We start from the raw sequence: 20,836 nt of genomic DNA on the forward strand, positions 1-20,836 counted from the left end.
CAGGGACAGGAGGCTGTGACTACGAGTGAGGCAGGAATGGGGATTCAGAAGGTAGCATTGGAGGAGCATCAGCCCTTGCACTTGTCAACAGGTACGAGGTTCTTGCAGCCTGTGTGGACGAGAGCAGGGACTGCAGGGAGGATGAGCAAACTGACCACAACACCGTGGGACAGGGGGCCATTCAAGTTGCGGGAGTAAAAAGGAATGTGGTAGTGGTAGGGGACAGTATCGTTCGGGGGATAGATACTGTTCTCTGTAGCCGAGAGCGTGAGTCCCGAAGGCTATGTTGCCTGCCCGATGCCAGGGTTAAGGACATCTCCTCTGGGCTGGAGAGGAATTGGAGTGGGAGGGGCAGGATCCAGTTGTCATGGTCCACACAGGTACCAAGGGCATAGGTCGGGCTAAGAAAGAGGTTCTACTGAGGGAGTACGAGCAGCTCGGGGCTAAATTAAAAAGCAGAACCACAAAGTAATCTCTGGATTACTACGTGAGCCACGAGCAAATTGGCATAGGGTCAATAAGATCAGAGAGTTGAATGCATGGATCAAGGATTGGTGTGGGAGAAATGGGTTTCAATTCATGGGGCACTGGCACCAGTCCTGGGGAAAGAGGGAGCTGTTCCGTTGGGACGGGCTTCACTTGAAGCGTGCGGGGACCAGTGTCCTGGTGAATCGAATAACTAGGGCTGTAGATAGGTCTTTAAACTAAATAGTGGGGGGGGGGAAGAGAGAGGGTTCAGGTGAGGGGAAACCTAGAAAGTTAAAGAGAAAGGACAAGGCAATAGTGCAGGGTAGCGATAGGGGTAATGATAACCAGAGTGTGACAGGACGGGACAGAGTGTACAAGCATAAGAGTGTACCAGCAAATAAGATCAGAGCAGGAAAAATGGTAAAAAGACAAAATTAAAGGCTCTTTATCTGAATGCACACAGCATTCGTAACAAGACAGATGAGTTGACGGCACAAATAGAAATAAATGGTTATAATCTGATCGCCATTACAGAGACGTGGTTACAAGGTGACCAAGGCTGGGAACTGAATATTCAGGAGTATTTGACATTTCGGAAGGATAGGCAGAAAGGGAAAGGAGGTGGGGTAGCTCTGTTAATAAAGGATGAGATCAGTACAGTGGTGAGAAATGATCTTGGCTTGGAAGATCAAGATGTAGAATCAGTTTGGGTGGAGATAAGAAATAATAAGGGAAAGAAGTCACTGGTGGAAGTGGTCTATAGGCCCCCCTAACAGTAGCTACACTGTGGGACAGAGTATAAATCAAGAAATAATGGGGGCTTGTAAGAAAGGTACTGCAATAATCGTGAGCGATTTTAATCTTCTAATCAAATTGGCAAAGGTAGCCTTGAGGACGAGTTCATAGAGTGTATTCAGGACAGATTCTTGGAACACTATGTTGTGGAACCCACCAGGGAACAGGCTATTTTAGATTTGGTAATGTGTAATAAGACAGGATTAATTAATGATCTCATAGTAAAGGATCCTCCAGGGAACCTGCTCATTACATGATAGAATTTCAAATTTAAGTTGAGGGTCAGAAATTTAGGTCTGAAACTAGTGTCTTAAACTTAAATAAAGGGAATTACAAGGGTATGAAGACAGAGTTGGGTAAAGTGGACTGGGAAAATAGATTAAAAGGTAAGATGGTAGATAAGCAGTGGCAGACTTTTAAGGAGATATTTCATAACTCTCAGCAAAGATATATTCCAGTGAGAAAGACTCTGAGGATGATGAACGAAGGAAGTTAAGGAGGGTATCAATTTGAATGAAAAGGTGTACAATGTTGTGAAGATTAGTGGTAGGCCAGACGATTGGGAAATTTTTTAGAGACTTGCAAAGGATGACTAAAAAAATAATGGAGGGAGAATATTGATTGATTAAACTAGCAAGAAATATAAAAACAGACAGTAAGAGCTTCTACAAGTATATAAAAAGGAAGAGAGTAGCTAAAGTAAATGTTGGACCCTTAGAGGATGGAACTGGGGAATTAATAATGGGAAACAAAGAAATGGCAGAGACTTTGAACAAATATTTTGTATCTGTCTTCACGGGAGAAGATACTAAAAGCATCCCAATAATAGTGGAAAATCAAGGGGCAAAAGGGAGGGAGGAACTTAAAACAATCACTATCACTAGAGAAAAAGCACTAGGCAAACTAATGGGGCTAAAGGTTGACAAGTCCCCTGGACCTGATGGCCTGCCTCCTAGGGTCTTAAAAGAAGTGGCTGCAGAGATAGTGGATACATTGGTTGTAATCTTCCAAAATTCCCTAGACTCTGGAAAGGTTCCAGCAGATTGGAAAACTGCAAATGTAACACTCATATTCAAGAAAGGAGGGAGACAGATAGCAGGTAACTATAGGCCAGTTAGTCTAACATCTATCATTGGGAAGATGCTGGAATCCATTATTCAGGAAGTAGTAGCAGGACATTTAGAAAATCATAATACAATCAAACAGTCAACATGGTTTTATGAAAGGGAAATCGTGTTTGACAAATTTATTACAGTTCTTTGAGGATGTAACAAGCAGGGTGGATAAAGGGGAACCAGTAGATGTAGTGTAGTCCGTTCTATTTCCCTCACTTCTGCTCTCACCCCTTCCCCTCCCTCCCAGAACCATGATAGGGTTCCCCTTGTCCTCACCTTTCACCCCACCAGCCTCCACATTTAACGGATCATCCTCCGCCATTTCCGCCACCTCCAGCGTGATCCCACCAGCAAACGCATCTTCCCCTCACCTCCCCTTTCAGTATTCCGAAGGGACCGCTCCCTCCGCGACACCCTGGTCCACTCCTCTATCACCCCCAGCACCCCTTCCCCTTCACCCGACACCTTCCCGTGCAAGCGCAGGAGATGCAACACCTGCCCTTTTACCTCCTCCCTTCCCACTGTCCAGGGCCCCAAACACTCCTTCCAGGTGAAACAGCGATTTACTTGTACTTCTTGCAATTTAGTAAACTGTGTTCGCTGCTCACGATGCGGTCTCCTCTCAGAGTCATAATGGCACAGAAGGAGGCCATTCGGCCCATTGAGTCCGTGTCGGCTCTCTGTAGAGCAATCCAGTCAGTCCCATTCCCCCGCTCTATCCCCGTAGCCCTGCAAGTTTATTTCCCTCAAGTGCCTATCCAGTCTCCCCTTGAAAACATTGAGTGTCTCCGCTTCCACCACTTCCGTCGGCAGCGAGTTCCAGGTCATCACCACTCGCTGTGTAAAAAAGTTTTTCCTCACATCCCGCCTGTATCTCTTGCCCAAAACCTTAATTCTGTGTCCCCTAGTCCTTGTACCATCAACTAGTGGGAACAGCCTTTCCCTGCCTAGCCTATCCAAACCCGTCATAATCTTGTACACCTCTATCAAATCACCCCTCAACCGCCTTTGCTCTAATGAAAACAAATCCTGCTTCTCCAACCTGTCCTTTTTAGCTAAGATCCCCCATCCCTGGAACCATTCTGGTAAATCTCCTCTGCACTGTCTCAAGGGCCTTCACATCCTTCCTAAAGTGTGGTGACCAGAACTGGATGCAATACTCCAGTTGTGGCCTAACCAGCGCTTTATAAAGGTTCAGCATAACTTCTCTACTTTTGTACTCAATGTTATGTTCATAAATAACTAGACATTATCATTATGAACAGCTAGTTTGAGCTAGTCACTTTATTCAGCCATGTGGACTTCTGTACAGCCTCCATCTTGACTACTGCCTTGTGGGAAGCCTGGTGCATTGTGGGTAGTCCCACTCTTATATACATACAGCTCCACCTAGTGTACCATTCTAGAATGACAGGTTACTGATCATTACACTCAATACCTCTATTTATGAAGCCCAAGATACCATATGCTTTGTTAACCACTCTCTCAATATGTCCCGCCACCTTCAGGGGCCTAAGCACATTAGTTCCCAGGTCCCTCTGTCCCTGCACACTCTTTAATCTGTGCCATTAAGTGTATATTGCCTCTCCTTGTCCCTTCTGCTAAAATGCATCACCTCACACTTCTCTGTATTAAATTCCATCTGCCACTTGCCTGCCCATTCTGCTAGCCTTTCTGTGTCCTGTTGCAGCCAATTGGTACCATCCTCACTGTTTGCCACAGGCCCAAGTTTGGTGCCATTGGCAAATTCAGAAATTCTACTCTGTATTCCAATATCCAGGTCATTTATATATATCAAAAAAAGCAGTGGCCCCAGCACTGACCCTTGGGGAACACCACTGTCTACCATCCTCCAGTCTGAAAAACAGCCATTTACCACAACTTGCTGTTTTCTATCCTTAAGCCAATTCCTTATCCAAGCTGCCACTGACCCACCTATTCCATGAGCCTCAATTTTATTAACCAGCCTTCTATGTGGTACTTTGTCAAACGCCTTCCGAAAATCCATGTAGACAACATCCACTGCATTCCCTTCATCAATCCTCTCTGTTACTTCATCAAAAAATTCAATTCGATTAGTCAAACACGATCTGCCTTTTACAAATCCGTGTTGGCTCTCCTTAATTAGCTTAAACCTCTCCAAGTACTGTATCCATTATTGTTTCTAAAACTTTACCCACCACTGTAGTTACTAGGATTGTCCTTACACCCTTTTTTGAACAATGGTGTCACATTTGCCACTTTCCAATCCTCAGGCACCTCCCCCGCATCGAGCGAAGATTGGAAAATTATGGTAAGCCCTTCCGCTATCTCCTCCCCCAATTCCCTGAGCAACCTGGGATGCAAGCCATCTGGACCAGGTGACCTGTCCACTCTAAGCATACCCAGCCTTTCTAGTACACCCTGTCTATCAATGTTCACCCCTTCCATTGCTTCTACCTTTTCCACTCTACCGATATTTTGTCAGCATCCACCTCCTTAGTAAAGACCGATAGAAAGTACTCATTGAGTATTCTAGCCTTGCCCTGTGCCTCCAAGAATATATCACCTTCTTTGTCCCTAATAGGCCCCACCCCGCCTCTTACTACCTTACTCTTACTGCCACATAAAAGGTTATTACACAAGATTAGGGGTCATGGGGTTGGGGATAATATAGTAACGGGCAGAATACAGAGAGTAGGGATAAACGGATCTTTTTCAGGTTGGCAGGCTGTAACTAGTGGGGTGCCGTGTGGATCAGTGTTGGGGCCTCAGCTATTTACAATCTATATTAATGACCTAGATAAAGGGACTGAGTGTAATGTATCCAAGTTTGCTGATGATACAAAGCTAGGTGGGACAGTAAGCTGTGAGGAGAACACAAAGAGTCTGTAAAGGGATATAGATAGACTGAGTGAGTGGGCAGTAAGGTGGCAGATGGAGTATAATGTAGGGAAATGTGAGGTTATTCACTTTGGTAGGAAGAATAGAAAAACAGAATATTTTTTAAATGGTGAGAAACTTTCAAATGTTGGTGTTGAGAGAGATTTGAGTGTCCTCGTGCAAGAAACACAGAAAGCTACCATGCAGGTACAGCAAGTAATAAGGAAGGCAAATGACATGTTGGTCTTTATTGCAAGAGGGTTGGAGTATAAGAGTAAGGAAGTCTTGCTCCAATTGTACAGGGCCTTAGTGACACCACACCTGGAGTACTGGGCACAGTTTTGGTCTCCTTATCTAAGGAAGGATATACTTGCCTTGGAGGCGGTGCAACGAAGGTTCACTAGATTGATCCCTGGGATGAGAGGGCTGTCCTATGAGGAGAGATTGTGTAGAATGGGCCGATACTCTCTGGAGTTTAGAAGAATGAGAGGTGATCTCATTGAAACATACAAGATTCTGAAGGGGATTGACAGGGTAGATGCTGAGAGGTTGTTTCCCCTGGCTGGAGTGTCTAGAACTAGGGGGCAAAGTCTCAGGATAAGGGGTCGGCCATTTAAGACTGAGATGAGGAGGAATTTCTTCACTCAGAGGGTGGTGAATCTCTGGAATTCTCTGCCCCAGAGGGCTGTGAATGCTGAGTCTTTGAGTATATTCAGGGCTGAGATCGATAGATTGTTGGACTCTAGGGGAATCAAGGGATATGGAGATCGGGCAGGAAAGTGGAGTTGAGGTCGATGATCAGCCATGATCTTATTGAATAGCGGAGCAGGCTCGAGGGGCCGTATGGCCCACTCCTGCTCTTATTTCTTATATTCTTATGTTACCTCTAGACTTGACTATTTCAACACACTCCTGGCTGGCCTCCCACGTTCTACCCTACGTAAACTTGAGGTCATCCAAAACTCTGCTGCCCGTGTCCTAACTGGCACCAAGTCCCGTTCACCCATCACCCCTGTGCTCACTGCCCGTGTCCTAACTGGCACCAAGTCCCGTTCGCCCATCACCCCTGTGCTCGCTGACCGTGTCCTAACTGGCACCAAGTCCCGTTCACCCATCACCCCTGTGCTCGCTGCCCGTGTCCTAACTGGCACCAAGTCCCGTTCGCCCATCACCCCTGTGCTCGCTGCCCGTGTCCTAACTGGCACCAAGTCCCGTTCGCCCATCACCCCCTGTGCTCACTGCCCATGTCCTAACTGGCACCAAGTCCCGTTCACCCATCACCCCTGTGCTCGCTGACCTGCATTGGCTCCCGGTTAAGCAACGCCTCGATTTCAAAATTCTCATCCTTGTGTTCAAATCCGCCCCATGGCTTCACCCCTCTCTATCTCTGTAATCTCCTCCAGCCCCACAACCCTCCGAGATATCTGTGCTCTTCCAATTCTGGCCTCTTGTGCATCCCTGATTTTAATCACTCCACCATTGGTGGCCGTGCCTTCTGTTGCCTCAGCCTTAAGCTCTGGAATTCCCTCCCTAAACCTCTCCGCCTCTCTTTCCTGCTTAAAGACGCTCCTTCAAACCAATTTCTCTGATCAAGCTTTTGGTGATTTGCCGAATATCTCCTTATGTGTCTCGGGGTCAGATTGTGTTTGCTAACACTCCACATTTGACTCAGTTACAGGCGTGAGATAAATTGTGATTTTTTAGTTTTTTTAACTGTCATTCAATTTCACCCCCTCGATTGTAAAGGGCAGGTAGGCACTGGGATACAGTTCCACAGTCACTGGTTGCAGTGATTGTTGGCTGCCTATTCAACCTTGGGGGGCGTCACAGACAAAATCAAGCCCCCTTTGCAGACTCGGCCTTTGCTGCTGGGGGGTGACTGGACAGTGATCGATAGCAGGAGCCCAGGGCACTGAGGCTAACTGCAGTCTCCCCAACTGCATCCCAGGCCGGGATCAGCTGAGCACCCCCACAGTGTGCAGCTGGAATGTGCAACCTATCCTGGGGAGCGGGGGAAAGGGAGGTCAAGGATCAGCACAGACCGTCAGTCAACCAAGTGGTGTTGACGTCACGAGGTCCCAGCGCGTGTCACCCGCCCACTGCTCCCGCAATCTCGCTCCCTATTGGTCGGCGGACACGTCAATCCCACGGCCACGTGCCCCTGAGGCACTCTCCGGCTCCGCCCGAGTGAAGTCACTTCATTCGGTGCCTGCGGAGCCCTCGGACTGTCGATCCTTTCATAGAAACATCGAAAAACAGGAGCAGGAGTCGACCATTCGGCCCTTCGAGCCTGCTCCACCATTCAATATGATCAGGGCTGATCCTCTCTCTCAATACCACATTCCCGCTCTCTCCCCATACCCCTTGATGCCTTTTGTGTCTAGAAATCTATCTATCTCCTTCTTTAATATTCAGTGACTTGGCCTCCACAGCCTTCTGTGGTAGAGAATTCCACAGGTTCACCACCCTCCGTGTGAAGAAATTTCTCCTCATCTCAGTCCTAAATGTCCTACCCCGTATCCTGAGACTGTGAACCCTCGTTCTAGACCCCCCAGCCAGGGGAAACATCCTCCCTGCATCCAGTCTGTCTAGCCCTGTCAGAATTTTAGACGTTTCCACGAGATCCCCTCTCATTCTTCTAAACTCTAGTGAGTACAGGCCTAGTCGACCCTGTTGTATCCGTGTGTTAATGGAGACACGGAATGCAGGAGTTGGTTTCACAGGTGTTTACTGAACAAAGTCTGGAGGTGAACTAACAGATACAAGACACAATACAGGCTTATATAGCCCGAGTGGCCATTACCGGCATTACAGTACACAGGGGGCTCTTAAAGGCACATACACCACAATTCCTCCCCTTTTAGACAACCAGTACATAACATTTTAAGTAATCATTAATTAACATGTTACAAGAACAATAATTTACACATTTGCTGCAGTTAATCAATTATAAGTCAGTCTCTCTGGAGGCTTCCTGACTCGGTCTGGATAACGCCTCGGTGGTGTAGTAGGTTCTTTTGGCAAGGTCGATTTGGCTTGAATGCCAGTGTCGGGTTCATCTGGTTCCAGTATCACCGGATCGGAGGTAGATACTATGGGTATCTCTGCTTCATCATTAGGCGTATAGAGTTGTGGTGTAGGTTGTCCCTTTTCGGATGACTCTATGATCTGGTCAGCATGGCGCCTTATTATGCTTTCTCCGATGTCCACGGTATACATCAGCGGTCCTAGTCGTGTGCAAATAGTTCCAGGCTGCCATTTCTCGGTACGGTAGTCCCGGGCCAAAACTTGTTGACCTATCTGGAAGGTTCTAGTTGGCCTTTCATTCATGCCTTGAAATTGCCGGTTCTCCACGTCCCTTCTGATGTTTGGCTTGATCAAATCCAGCCGGCATCTTAGGCTTCTATTGAAGAACATCATGGCGGGAGTTTGGTTTGTAACCACATGTGTTGCATTCCTGTATGCAAACAAGAAGTTATCTACCTTATGCTGTAGATTTATGTCTTCATTACCCATGGCCTTTATGGCCTTCTTGAAGGTCTGGACAAACCTTTCAGCCAATCCATTGGTGGCGGGATGGTATGGGGCGGACGTGTAGTGCTTAACCCCATTGTTTTTTAAAAACTTCCTGAATTCTTTGGACACAAATTGCGGTCCATTATCAGAACAGATCTGTTCAGGCAGCCCATTCCTGGCAAATATGGTCCTTAATACTGTGATGGTTTTTTCCGTGGTGGTGGAGGACATCTTTATTACCTCCGGCCACTTGGAGTGTGCATCAACCGCGATTAAGAACATTGAGTCCCTAAATGGACCAGCAAAGTCGATGTGTACCCTTTGCCATGGAGATGAGGGCCACTCCCATGGATGTAGAGGGGCTTGTGCTGGGGCATTTTGGACCTCCTGGCATCCTAGGCAGCTCTTGGTCATTTCTTCGATGTCTCCATCGATACCTGGCCACCACACAAACGCTCTGGCTAGGTTCTTCATTTTCACTCCACCCAGATGCCCCTCGTGAAGCTCCTTTAGCACTTTATCCTGGAGTTTGGGTGGAATCACCACTCTGGATCCACACATCAAGGTACCTCGGCACACTGACAGCTGTTCTCTTCTTTGCGAGAATGCTGGCAACAGTGGTTCGCCATGTGCTGGCCATCCCTTCACCGTTAAATCGTAGACTCGTGAGAGAGTCGGGTCATTTCTCGTTTCCTTTTCAATGGCAGAATTTGTCACTGGTAGACATTCCACTTTGGTTGAGTGGAACATCTCCACTGGGTCCACTGTAGGTGCCTCTTCTACCATTGGCAATGGTAGGCGCGATAAACCATCAGCATTCCCATGCTGTTTTGATCCTTTGTATTCTATGTCATATTGGTGTGCCCCTAGGAAAAGGGACCACCTCTGTAGCCTTTGCGCTGTCATAATGGGAACACCCTTTTTAGGGTTGAATATGGAGACGAGGGGTTGATGGTCAGTCAACAAGGTAAATTTTTGTCCGTGTAGGTAATGGTTGAATTTCTTCACTCCCCATACCAGGCTGAGTGCTTCCCTGTCGATCTGGGCATAGTTACGCTCAGCTGAGTTCAATGAGCGTGACACAGAAGCTATCGGCCGCTCCGAGCCATCAGGGAATCTATGCGATAATACCGCTCCTACGCCGTAAGGGGATGCATCGCACGCCAGTCTGATTGGCAGTGATGGGTTGTAATGAGCCAAAACTTCCTTGGACGTGATCAAGCCTTTGCATTTATGGAAGGCACGTTTACAGCCTTCGCTCCATTTCCAAATTACTCCCGTTTGTAGCAGTGTGTTAAGAGGGTGCAGAAGAGTTGACAAGTTCGGTAAAAATTTATGATAGTAATTTATCAATCCCAGGAACGACCTTAATTGTGAGACATTTTCAGGTGCATGACTGCTTCAATTTTTTCAGGTGACTTAGGCAACCCTTCCTCGTTAATTATGTGGCCACAATATGATATTTGTTTCTGGAAAAATTCGCACTTGGGGCGATTTGCTCGTAGGCCCCGTTCTCTCAGCCTAGTGAGCACCTGCTCCAAATTGGCAAGGTGCTCGTTCTCGTTTTCTCCCGTTACAAGGATGTCGTCTAGGTAGCATTGAGTCCCCGGAATCCCTTGGAGGACTTGCTCCATAGCTCTTTGCCAGATAGCTGGAGCTGATGCTACTCCGAAAACCAGTCGATTGTACTGGTACAGGCCTTTGTGTGTATTTATCGTGAGATACTTTTTAGAGGTCTCTTCAACCTCCATCTGCAGATATGCCTGTGCCAAGTCAATTTTGGTGAAACGTTTCCCTTCGGATAGTGAGGCGAAAATATCTTCTATCCTCGGAAGAGTATACTGTACCGTGTGAAGGACCGGGTTTACAGTCACCTTGAAGTCCCCACAGATGCGATTTTTTCTCTGTTCTTCAGATTTATCATTATTCAACGTTTTCTTCATGACCGGGATGATGGGTGTTGCCCACTCGCTCCAATCTATCTTGGATAATACGCCTGCCTTTTCCAAATTCTCCAGCTCTGCCTCGACTGCTGGACGAATTGCGTATGGCACCGGCCTTGCCTTAAAAAACTTGGGAATTGCCGCATCTTCCACTTTTATTGAGGCGGTGACGCCTTTCAAGGTTCCTAGTTCCTGTTGAAACACTTCCTTGGCGTTGGCCAAGATGTCTTTTAATCGTCCAGGTATGACGTCATCATCATTTTTTTTCTTACTGGTCACCGTCAGTGCCTGAATGGAGTGCCAGTCTAAACGTATCTTCCTGATCCATTCACGTCCCAACAGCGGTGGACCACCATCTTGCAGAACGTATAAATACAACTTCTGTATTTCCTTGCCGTTGTATACAACAGGCACCCTTATTTTCCCTTTGGGGTATACTTTCTGCCCCGTATATGTTTTCAAGATAATGGATGTGTCTTTCAAAGGTATTTGCGGAAATAGCCGCTCGTAATCCCGTCGACTTATGACGGTCAGAACTGATCCTGTATCTAGCTCCATTTTAACTGGGGACCCCGCTATCGTGAGGGTAACCCAAGTGGTCTGGTAATCTTCTTTGGCAATTACATTATGTAATTTGAGACAGCTTAGTCTCTTGTTTCCGGAGTCGCTATCGCTCTTCTGGTCTTCGGAGCTACTGTCCGTCATCATTTGTACCTTTCTGTACTTTTCCTTATTGATTTTTGTCCTGTCCGTGGATTTTTTGTTTCCAGATCGGCATACACGTGCAATGTGTCCAATCTTTCCGCATTGCCTGCATGCTTTGTCCTTGAACCAGCAGTCCCTCTGGTCATGGGTGGATCTGCCGCAGCGATAACATCTCTCAAAACCCTGTGTAATTTCATGGGTGCCGAAGTCCTGTGGCTTTTGCTGTATCTCTGCAGCTCCTCTTGCGACTGCTTTGTATGATACAGCCACACTGAAAGCCTTGTCCAGTGTCAAATCTTTCTCAGAAAGTAGCCTTTTCTGTGTTCCTTCACTTAGGAGACCACAGACGAATTTGTCTCGAAGAGAATCTGCCAGTCCTGCCCCGAATTGGCAGTGCTTTGACAGCTTCCTTAATTCAGTGAGGTAATCAGCGTTACTTTCATTCTTGTGCTGATTCCTCCTGAAGAATTTGAATCGTTCCGCTGTCAGCAGCGGTGTTGGGTTTAAGTGCTCCTGTAGGGTATCAACAATTTCCTTAAAATTCTTGTCCTTCGGTTTGGATTAAGTTTCGTAACAGCCCGTACGTCCTTGCGCCCATTAGATTTAGAAGTACTGATGCCTTTTTATCATCCTCTATTTCATTTGCTGTGCAATATACCTCCACTCTTTCCACATATGTGGTCCAATCCTCTATATCGCTATCGAAAGCAGTAATATTGCCAGTCTTAGGCATCCTGAAAAAAAATGGCACCTCCCACGCTTTCCTTTCTTCCCCGCAGAAAAAAATGGCGCCTGCTGCGCTTTCCCACCGCTGCTGACAACGCTGTTCTCCGCGGTTTTTATTTACATAGGTATTTTTAATAGGTGGAGACTCGTTCCCACCGGACTCTCTGGGACTTTTCCCTCCCTCTGCTTGGTCCGAACACCGACCTGCTTTGCAGCGCCGGCCGTCTCCCGAGTGCTCCACCCTCTGTCTTTGTTTGCCTCCGCCTTCGCTGCTCGGCCCCGCTGCAGAGCCAGCTGATGTAGCCCCAGCCCGCCGCCCAGGAAGGATTATTGCAGTACCTGCCACCAGCTCGGCTAGCTGGTGAAACCACAGTTTTTTTTTTCTTGTTTTTCTTCGACTTTCGTCTGAGGAATCGATCTCTTTGAGGTGCTGCCGAATTGCAGGTAAGTCCGTTTCCAATTCGTCGCCACTGTTGTATCCGTGTGTTAATGGAGACACGGAATGCAGGAGTTGGTTTCACAGGTGTTTACTGAACAAAGTCTGGAGGTGAACTAACCGATACAAGACACTATACAGGCTTATATAGCCTGAGTGGCCATTACTGGCATTACAGTACACAGGGGGCTATTAAAGGCACATACACCACAGACCCACTCTCTCCTCATACGACAGCCCTGCCATCCCAGGAATCAGTCTGGTGAACTTTCGCTGCGCTCGCTCTATGGCAAGTATATCCTTTCTTAGGTAAGGAGACCAAAACTGCACACAGTACTCCAGGTGTGGTCTCACCAAGGCCCTGTATAACTGTAGTAAGACATCCTTGCTCCTGTACTCAAATTCTCTTGCAATGAAGGCCAACATACCATTTGCCTTCCTAACTGCTTGCTGCACCTGCATGTTTGCTTTCAGTGACTGGTGTACAAGGACACCCAGGTCCCTTTGTACATCAATATTTCCCAATCTATCACCATTTAAATAATACACTGCCTTTCGGTTTTCCTGCTGAAGTGGATAACTTCACATTTATCCACATTATACTGCATCTGCCATGTATTTGCCCACTCACTCAACTTGTCTAAATCTACTTGAAGCCTCTTTGCATCTTCCTCACAACTCACAAACCCACCTAGTTTCTTGTCATCAGCAAACTTGGAAATATTACATTTGATTCCCTCATTCAAATCATTGATATATATTGTGAATAGCTGCGGCCCAAGCACTGATCCCTGCGGTATCCCACTAGTCACCGCCTGCCACCCTGAAAAAGACCCATTTTTTCCTACTCTCTGTTTCCTGTCTGTCAACCAATTTTCAATCCATGCCAGTATATTACCCCCAATCCCATTGCCTTAATTTTGCACACTAACCTCTTATGTGGGACTTTATCAAAGGCCTTTCTGAAAATCCAAATACACCACATCCACTGGTTCTCCCTTATCTATTCTACCAGTTACATCCTCAAAAAAACTCCAGTAGGTTTGTCAAACATGATTTCCCTTTCATAAATCCGTGTTGACTTTGTCTAATCCCGTTGATATTTTTCAAGTGTCCTGTTATCACATCCTTTATAATAGACTCTAGCATTTTCCCTACTACTGATGGTAGGCTAACCAACTTGTGCAGCAGCTGGGGCCTGAAAATCAGCTTCACTGCCCCTGGGCTGGGAAAGGGGGACATGAGGCAACATTCTCCCTCTTACCCCTTTCTACACTCCTTTTACAGGGTTTTAGAAGTGGAGCATTTAAAGACAGGAAGCTGAAACCAAACATCACGTCAAGAACAGACAGAGTCGCTCGATTCATCAGGACCTGATTCAATCGCTCCTCCAATCTGCTGGCACACCAGAGAGTTCACACTGATGAGAGACCTTTTAAATGTTCTGAGTGTGGGAAGAGCTTCAAGATCTACAAGTAAATAAAGAGACACCAGTGCCTACACACTGAGGAGAGACCCCGGCCCTGTGTGTGGGAAGGGATTCACTCAGTCATCTGCTCCGATGGCACACCAGCGAGTTCACACTAGGGAGAGACCTTTAACCCGCTCCGTGTGTGGGCGGGGATTAATTGCACCCTCCCTGCTGCTGAGACACCAGCTTGTCCACACCGATGAGAGACCATTGACCTGCTCCGTGTTTTTGAAGCGATTCTCACATTCTGCCACCCTCCTGAGACACCAGCTTGTTCACATTAAATGTTCTGACTGTGGGAAGAGATTTAAAAGATCCCAGGATCTGAAGAGACACCAGCTGGAGAGAGCAGGAGAGATTCTGTTCACCTGCTCAGTGTGTGGGAAGGGATTCACTCGGTCCTCGAATCTGCTGGCACACCAACGAGTTCACACTGGGGAGAGGCCGGTGAAACATTCCGACTGTGGGAAAAGCTTTAGAAGGTCCCAGGAGCTGAAGGGTCACCAGCTGGAGACAGCAGGAAAGAGACCGTTCACCTGTTCTGTGTTTGGAAAGGGATTCACTCAGCCATCAAGCCTGGTGAGACACCAGCGATATCACACTGATGAGAGACCATTTAAATGTTCTGACTGTGGGAAGAGCTTTAAAACCTCTGGGGATCTGAAGGAACATCAGTTGGTTCATACCGATGAGAGACCATTTAAATGCTCTGACTGTGGGAAGAGCTTTAAAAGCTCCGGGCATCTGAATGGACACCAGCGAGTTCACACCGGGGAGAGACTGTTCACCTGCTCCGTGTGTGGGAAGGGATTCACTCAGTCATCCCACCTGCTGGCACACCAGCGAGTTCACACTGATGAGAGACCATTTAAATGCTCTGACTGTGGTAAGAGCTTTAAAAGCTCCGGGGAGCTGATGAGACACCAGCGAGTTCATACTGTTCTGTAGCACAGGGCCCTGTCGACAGCTGGGGTGACGTGAACGTGGAATGGTTGAATGTTTTATACATTCTTGTACTGCTGTTTAATCTTTCAAACTGTTGTGCTGATGATTTCCTTTGATTGACTGTTGATGGTGTTACATAGAATGTACAGCACAGAAACAGGCCATTCGGCCCAACTGTTCCATGCCAGTGTTTATGCCCCACACCCACCCTACTTTAATTAACCTGATCAACACATCCTCCCATTCCTTTCTCCCTTGTGTGGTTTCCCCATAAATCCATCTGTGCTGTTCACCTCAACTACTCCCTGTGGTAGCGAGTTCCCCATTCTCACCATTCTCTGGGTAAAGACATTTCTCCTGAATTCCCTCCTGGATTTATTAGTGACTATTTTAAGTTTGTGGCCTCATAAATATGAGATTCTGTTAAGCTGACCAGTATGTTGTTGTACTTTGTCTTTTTCTGATGAATTAAACATTACTGAGCCCTTGTACATGTGTTATGGGATGATGTTTTGATGTGGACGTCGCTGGCAAGGCCAGCATTTATTGCCCATCCCTAATTGCCCTTGAGAAGGTGGTGGTGAGCCGCCTTCTTGAACCGCTGCAGTCCATGTGGTGAAGATACTCCCAATGCTGTTAGGGAGGGAGTTCCATGATTTTGACCCAGTGACGATGAAGGAATGGCGATATACTTCCAAGTCAGAATGGTGTTTGACTTGGAGGTGGTGGTGTTCTCATGCGCCTGCTGTCCTTGTCCTTCTAGGTGGAAGAAGTCGCGGGTTTGGGAAGTGCTGCCGAAGAAGCCTTGGCAAGTTGCTGCAGTGCATCTTGTTAATGGTACACACTGCAGCCACGGTACGCCGGTGGTGGAGGGAGTGAATGTTTAAGGTGGTGGATAGGATGCCAATCAAGCGGGCTGGTTTGTCTTGGGTGGTGTCGAGCTACTTGAGTGTTGTTGAAGCTGCACTCATCCAGGCAAGTGGAGAGTCTTCCATCTGACTTGTGCCTTATAGATGGTGGAAAGGGTTTGGGGAGTGAAATAAAGAGTAGATTGCCTTTCAAAAGCAAGGCTTTATTAACCTTAAAAAACCAGCAAGTACATTTTGAGCAGCACCCAGTCTCAACCACTGTAGAAAACTGAATTTAAGATGGCCACCACAGGTCACATGGAATCAACTAACCAATAAGTTTACAGCATATATCTCAAGGCAGGAAAACAGGCAACCAATTACAATGCTTCTTATAAAACAAGAATAATCACCACATTCACCCCTCCTTTTAAAATATACTTCAACCTAGGTAGCCTTTACAGTTTACAATTAGTTATTTATGACTAGAGCAATACATGTATAATGCCTTCAACAATTTTAAAATTTTACTATTAATTTATTAATTATTTTAAAAGTCCATTTTTAATCGGTCGACTGGATATCTTGTTCGTGTCGACCTTCTTAGCCTTGATGGCGTTCCTTGCCCTCCCACACCAGGAGACACAGAAATATCTTCTGCAGGGAGGCTATCAATATCCCGATTATCAACGGTTTCCGGATTGGAAGTCCCATTAGAAGGTAGACTGGGAGGGTCATGAACATCCATCGGGGGCAGACTAAGAGAATTGTAAGTGTCTGCAATAGGATTGGAAATGTTCGTAGTATCTGTAACGACATCAACATTGTCTGAATTATGGCTATTGTTAATGTCCTCAGGAGAGGGCTGGCCACCACAAGGAGCTAAGTCTTTAACTGAAACCGTACTTTCTTTCCCATCTTGGAATCGAATGTGAGCATATTGGGAATTTGCCTCCAATAGCTCCACCTCCTCCACTAAAGGATCATACTTTGACAGTCTAACATGGCGTCGGAGCAGCACAGGTCCTTGCATAGTAAGCCATGAAGGTACCGAATATCCCGTAGTGGATCTCCGCGGATAGTTGAAAAGCCTTTCATGGGGGGTCACATTAGTAGCCGTTGAAAGCAATGATCTAATGGAATGCAGGGCATCAGGCAGTACCATTTCCCACTGTGTATTCTTAAGGTTCCGGGATGTCAAAGCCAACATAACTGCCTTCCAGATCACCCCATTGTATCGTTCGCACTGTCCATTACCCTGGGGATTATACGGGGTAGTTCTGCTAGTAGAAATTCCCCAACTCTGGAGGTATTCCTTCAACTGGGAAGACATAAAAGAACTTCCCTGATCCGAATGGATATACGCAGGCATCCCAAAGATGACAAAAAGTTGAGTCAGACATTTAATAACTGTAGCAGCTGATACATCTGCACAAGGAAAAGCAAAAGGGAACCTTGAAAACTCATCCACAACAGTAAATATATATCGATTCTGAGTCGTTGAAGGAAGAGGCCCCTTAAAATCAACGCTCAGGTGTTCAAAGGGAGAAGTAGCCTTTAAAAGATGAGCTCGTTGAGGCTTAAAGAAATTCGGTTTACACCGGGCACAGACAGAGCATGACGAAGTCATCCGCTTGACGTCTTCAACTGAAAAGGGCAAATTCTTACTGCGTACGAAGTGTATCATCCTCGTAACACCAGGATGGCACAAAGCATTATGAAGATTAATAAGCGTATCTCCGTGAAGCACAGAACAATAAGCCCTCGACAGCGCATCAGCGGCAACATTATCCTTCCCCGGACGACAGACTATATCGAAATGATAGCATGCCAACTCAATCCTCCACCTCATTATTTTATCATTCTTAATCTTTCCGAAATGTTTGACATCAAACATGAAGGACACAGATTTTTGGTCAGTTACTAACGTAAAATGTCGCCCAGATAAATAATGTCTCCATTTATGCAGTGCTTCTACTATTGCGTATACCTCTTTCTCTATTGATGAATGTCTCTGCTCACTATTGCTCAGAGTACGTGAGAAAAAGGCCACAGGTCTTCCATTTTGGTTCAGGGTAGCCCTAATTGCAATATCGGAAGCGTCCGTCTCAATCACAAAGGGAACCTGCTCATCAATAGAATGCACAACTGCTCCAAGGATATCCTTTTTAAGATTATCAAAACACATCCTGGCCTCCCATGATAGAGGATATGTCGTAACCCGAATAAGGGGCCGGATCTTCTGCGAGAAGTTTGCAATCCAATTAGAATAACAAGAAAACAGTCCAACAACTCGTTGCAAGGCCTTGGAATTAGTAGGGCAAGGTAACTCAATCAGTGGTCGCAGCCGTTCTGGATCTGGTTTAATCTTGTTTCCCGAGATAATATACCCCAGTAAATTTACCTCGGTGGTCGAAAAGATACACTTCTCTTTATTGAAAGTTAAGCCAACTTTTTCCGCAACTTGAAGGAATCTTTCTAGATTAAAATCGTGCTCCACCCTTGATTTGCCACACACCGTGATGTCATCTAAATATGAGAAGGTGTCAGAGAGAGAGTTATCACTTATAAAAGCATCCATTGCCCGTTGAAAACAGGCGACACCATTAGTAACACCGAATGGTACTCGGCAAAACTGGTACAGCTTTCCGCCAGCTTCAAAGGCCGTATATGGTTTGTCCCTCTTAGCGATAGGAATCTGATGATAAGCACTCTTTAGGTCAATAGTGCTAAAAACCTTATATTGAGATACTTTATTGATAAGCTCATCAATCTTAGGCAGGGGGTATGCATCTAATTGAGTATACCTGTTAATAGTTTGAGAGTAGTCTATCACCATTCGCTTCTTATGTCTCTCATTAGTGGTGACAACTACCTGCGCCCGCCAGGGCGAAAAACTAGGTTCAATGATTCCTTCCGATAAAAGACGTTGAACTTCAGAATTAATAAATTCTTTATCCTGACTGCTATACCTTCTTGACTTGGTAGCAATTGGCTTACAGTCTGGCATCAAATTGGAAAAAAGTGATAATGGAGAAATGAATAAAGAAGTTAATCCACAAATAGACAAAGGTGGCTTGGTTCCTCCGAAAGAAAGACTGAGGGACTCATGTAATTGAAGCACATCATGACCAATCAAAATGTCCGTACAGAGATTAGGCAGAACGGATAGGCGTATATCAGTATACGTATTACCTAGGAGAATTAATTTCACAAGGCAACAACCAGCTACTTGTGAGGTGAGAGTCGTCTGAGCCATACACACCTGATAGGAAACAGGCGAAATTTTCAAATGCTTCTCCCTCACAAACTGAAGACTTATAAAGCTCTCAGTACTGCCCGTATCTATAAGGGCCTTCACTTCTAACCCATTAACTTGGGCCATAACTATAGCTTTGTTTAGGCCATGGGAAAAGGCGGCAGAAACTGATGCAATAAACGCCCTATCTAAAGGCTGAATGGTCGCAGAGGAGGCAACCGATTTGCAAACACGTGCATAATGACCTCCCTTGCCGCATTTACTACACACAGCCTCCCGGGCAGGGCACTTCAGATGGGGGTGCCGGGCGTTCCCGCAAAAATAACACTTCTGAATCCTAGAGGCAACAGCTGCTGAAGTAGAAACTGTTTCGGAATCTGGTAAACCACTCCTATTAAATCCACATAACTCCCTTTCATCCGGAACTGCCGAAACCACGGTCGCAGGCCGATCAAAAAGAGCATAAGAATCCGAACTTCTCTGAGCCAAATCCAATGTAGAGGCTTGCTCAAAAGCACTCTTAAGATCCAAAGTCTTATTTTCTAATAACCGCTGACGAATTGATCTCGACAGTAATCCATTAATAAATGCATCCTGTACCGACTCTTCCTTATGTTCTTCTGCAGACACGGCCTTATAATTACAGTTAGCACCAAGGCGCCGGAGTGCTTGTAAATAAGCATCCAAGGATTCTCCCGCCTGCTGCCTCCAGGCAGATGAAAGGTGACGTGCAAATACCTCATTTTTGGGTTTAACAAAAATTTTTTCCAACATAGCAATAGCCAATTCATAAGTTTCACAGTCCAAAATATACTTATACACATCCGGAGCAATGTAGTTGATTAGTATATCCAACTTATTCAGAGATTGCTGATCCAACACACCCAAAAGGTTTTTAAATGTACGATACCAATGTTTCCATTGATCATCCACTCCTGCAGAATTAGGGTCAGCATTAAATCGTTCCGGTCGAAGATATCATTCCATTATAGCAAAAGGTTAATAAATTGAAATAAAGAGTAGATTGCCTTTCAAAAGCTAGGCTTTATTAACCTTAAAAAACCAGCAAGTACATGTTGAGCACCCAGTCTCAACCACTGTAGAAAACTGAATTTAAGATGGCCACCACAGGTCACATGGAATCAACTAACCAATAAGTTTACAGCATATATCTCAAGGCAGGAAAACAGGCAACCAATTACAATGCTTCTTATAAAACAAGAATACTCACCACAGGGAGTCAGGAGGTGAGACACTTGCCACAGAATTCCCAGCCTCTGACCTGCTCTTGTTGCCACAGTATTTATGTGTCTGGTGCAGTTAAGTTTCTGGTCAATGGTGACCCCCAGGATGTTGATGGTGGGGGATTCGGTAATGGTAATGCCATTGAATGTCAAGGGACGGTGGTTAGACGCTCGCTTGTTGGAGATAGTCATTGCCTGGCACTTGTGTGGTGCGAATGTTACCTGCCACTTATCAGCCCAAGCCTGAATGTCGTCCAGGTCTTGTTGCATGCGGGCATGGACAGCTTTATTATCTGAGGAGTTGCAAATGGAACTGAATACTGTGCAGTCATCAGCGAACATCCCCACTTCTGACCTTATGATGGAGAGAAGGTCACTGATGAAGCAGTTGAAGATGGTTGGGCCGAGGACACTGCCCTGAGGAACACCTGCAGCGATATCCTGGGGCTGTGATGATTGACCTCCAACCACCACAACCATCTTCCTTTGTGCTCGGTCTGACT

This window comes from Somniosus microcephalus, unplaced genomic scaffold, assembly GCF_052327205.1.
Source record: "Somniosus microcephalus isolate GS21.2 unplaced genomic scaffold, FLI_Smic_1.0 scaffold4, whole genome shotgun sequence".
In the NCBI taxonomy this organism is placed as follows: domain Eukaryota; kingdom Metazoa; phylum Chordata; class Chondrichthyes; order Squaliformes; family Somniosidae; genus Somniosus; species Somniosus microcephalus.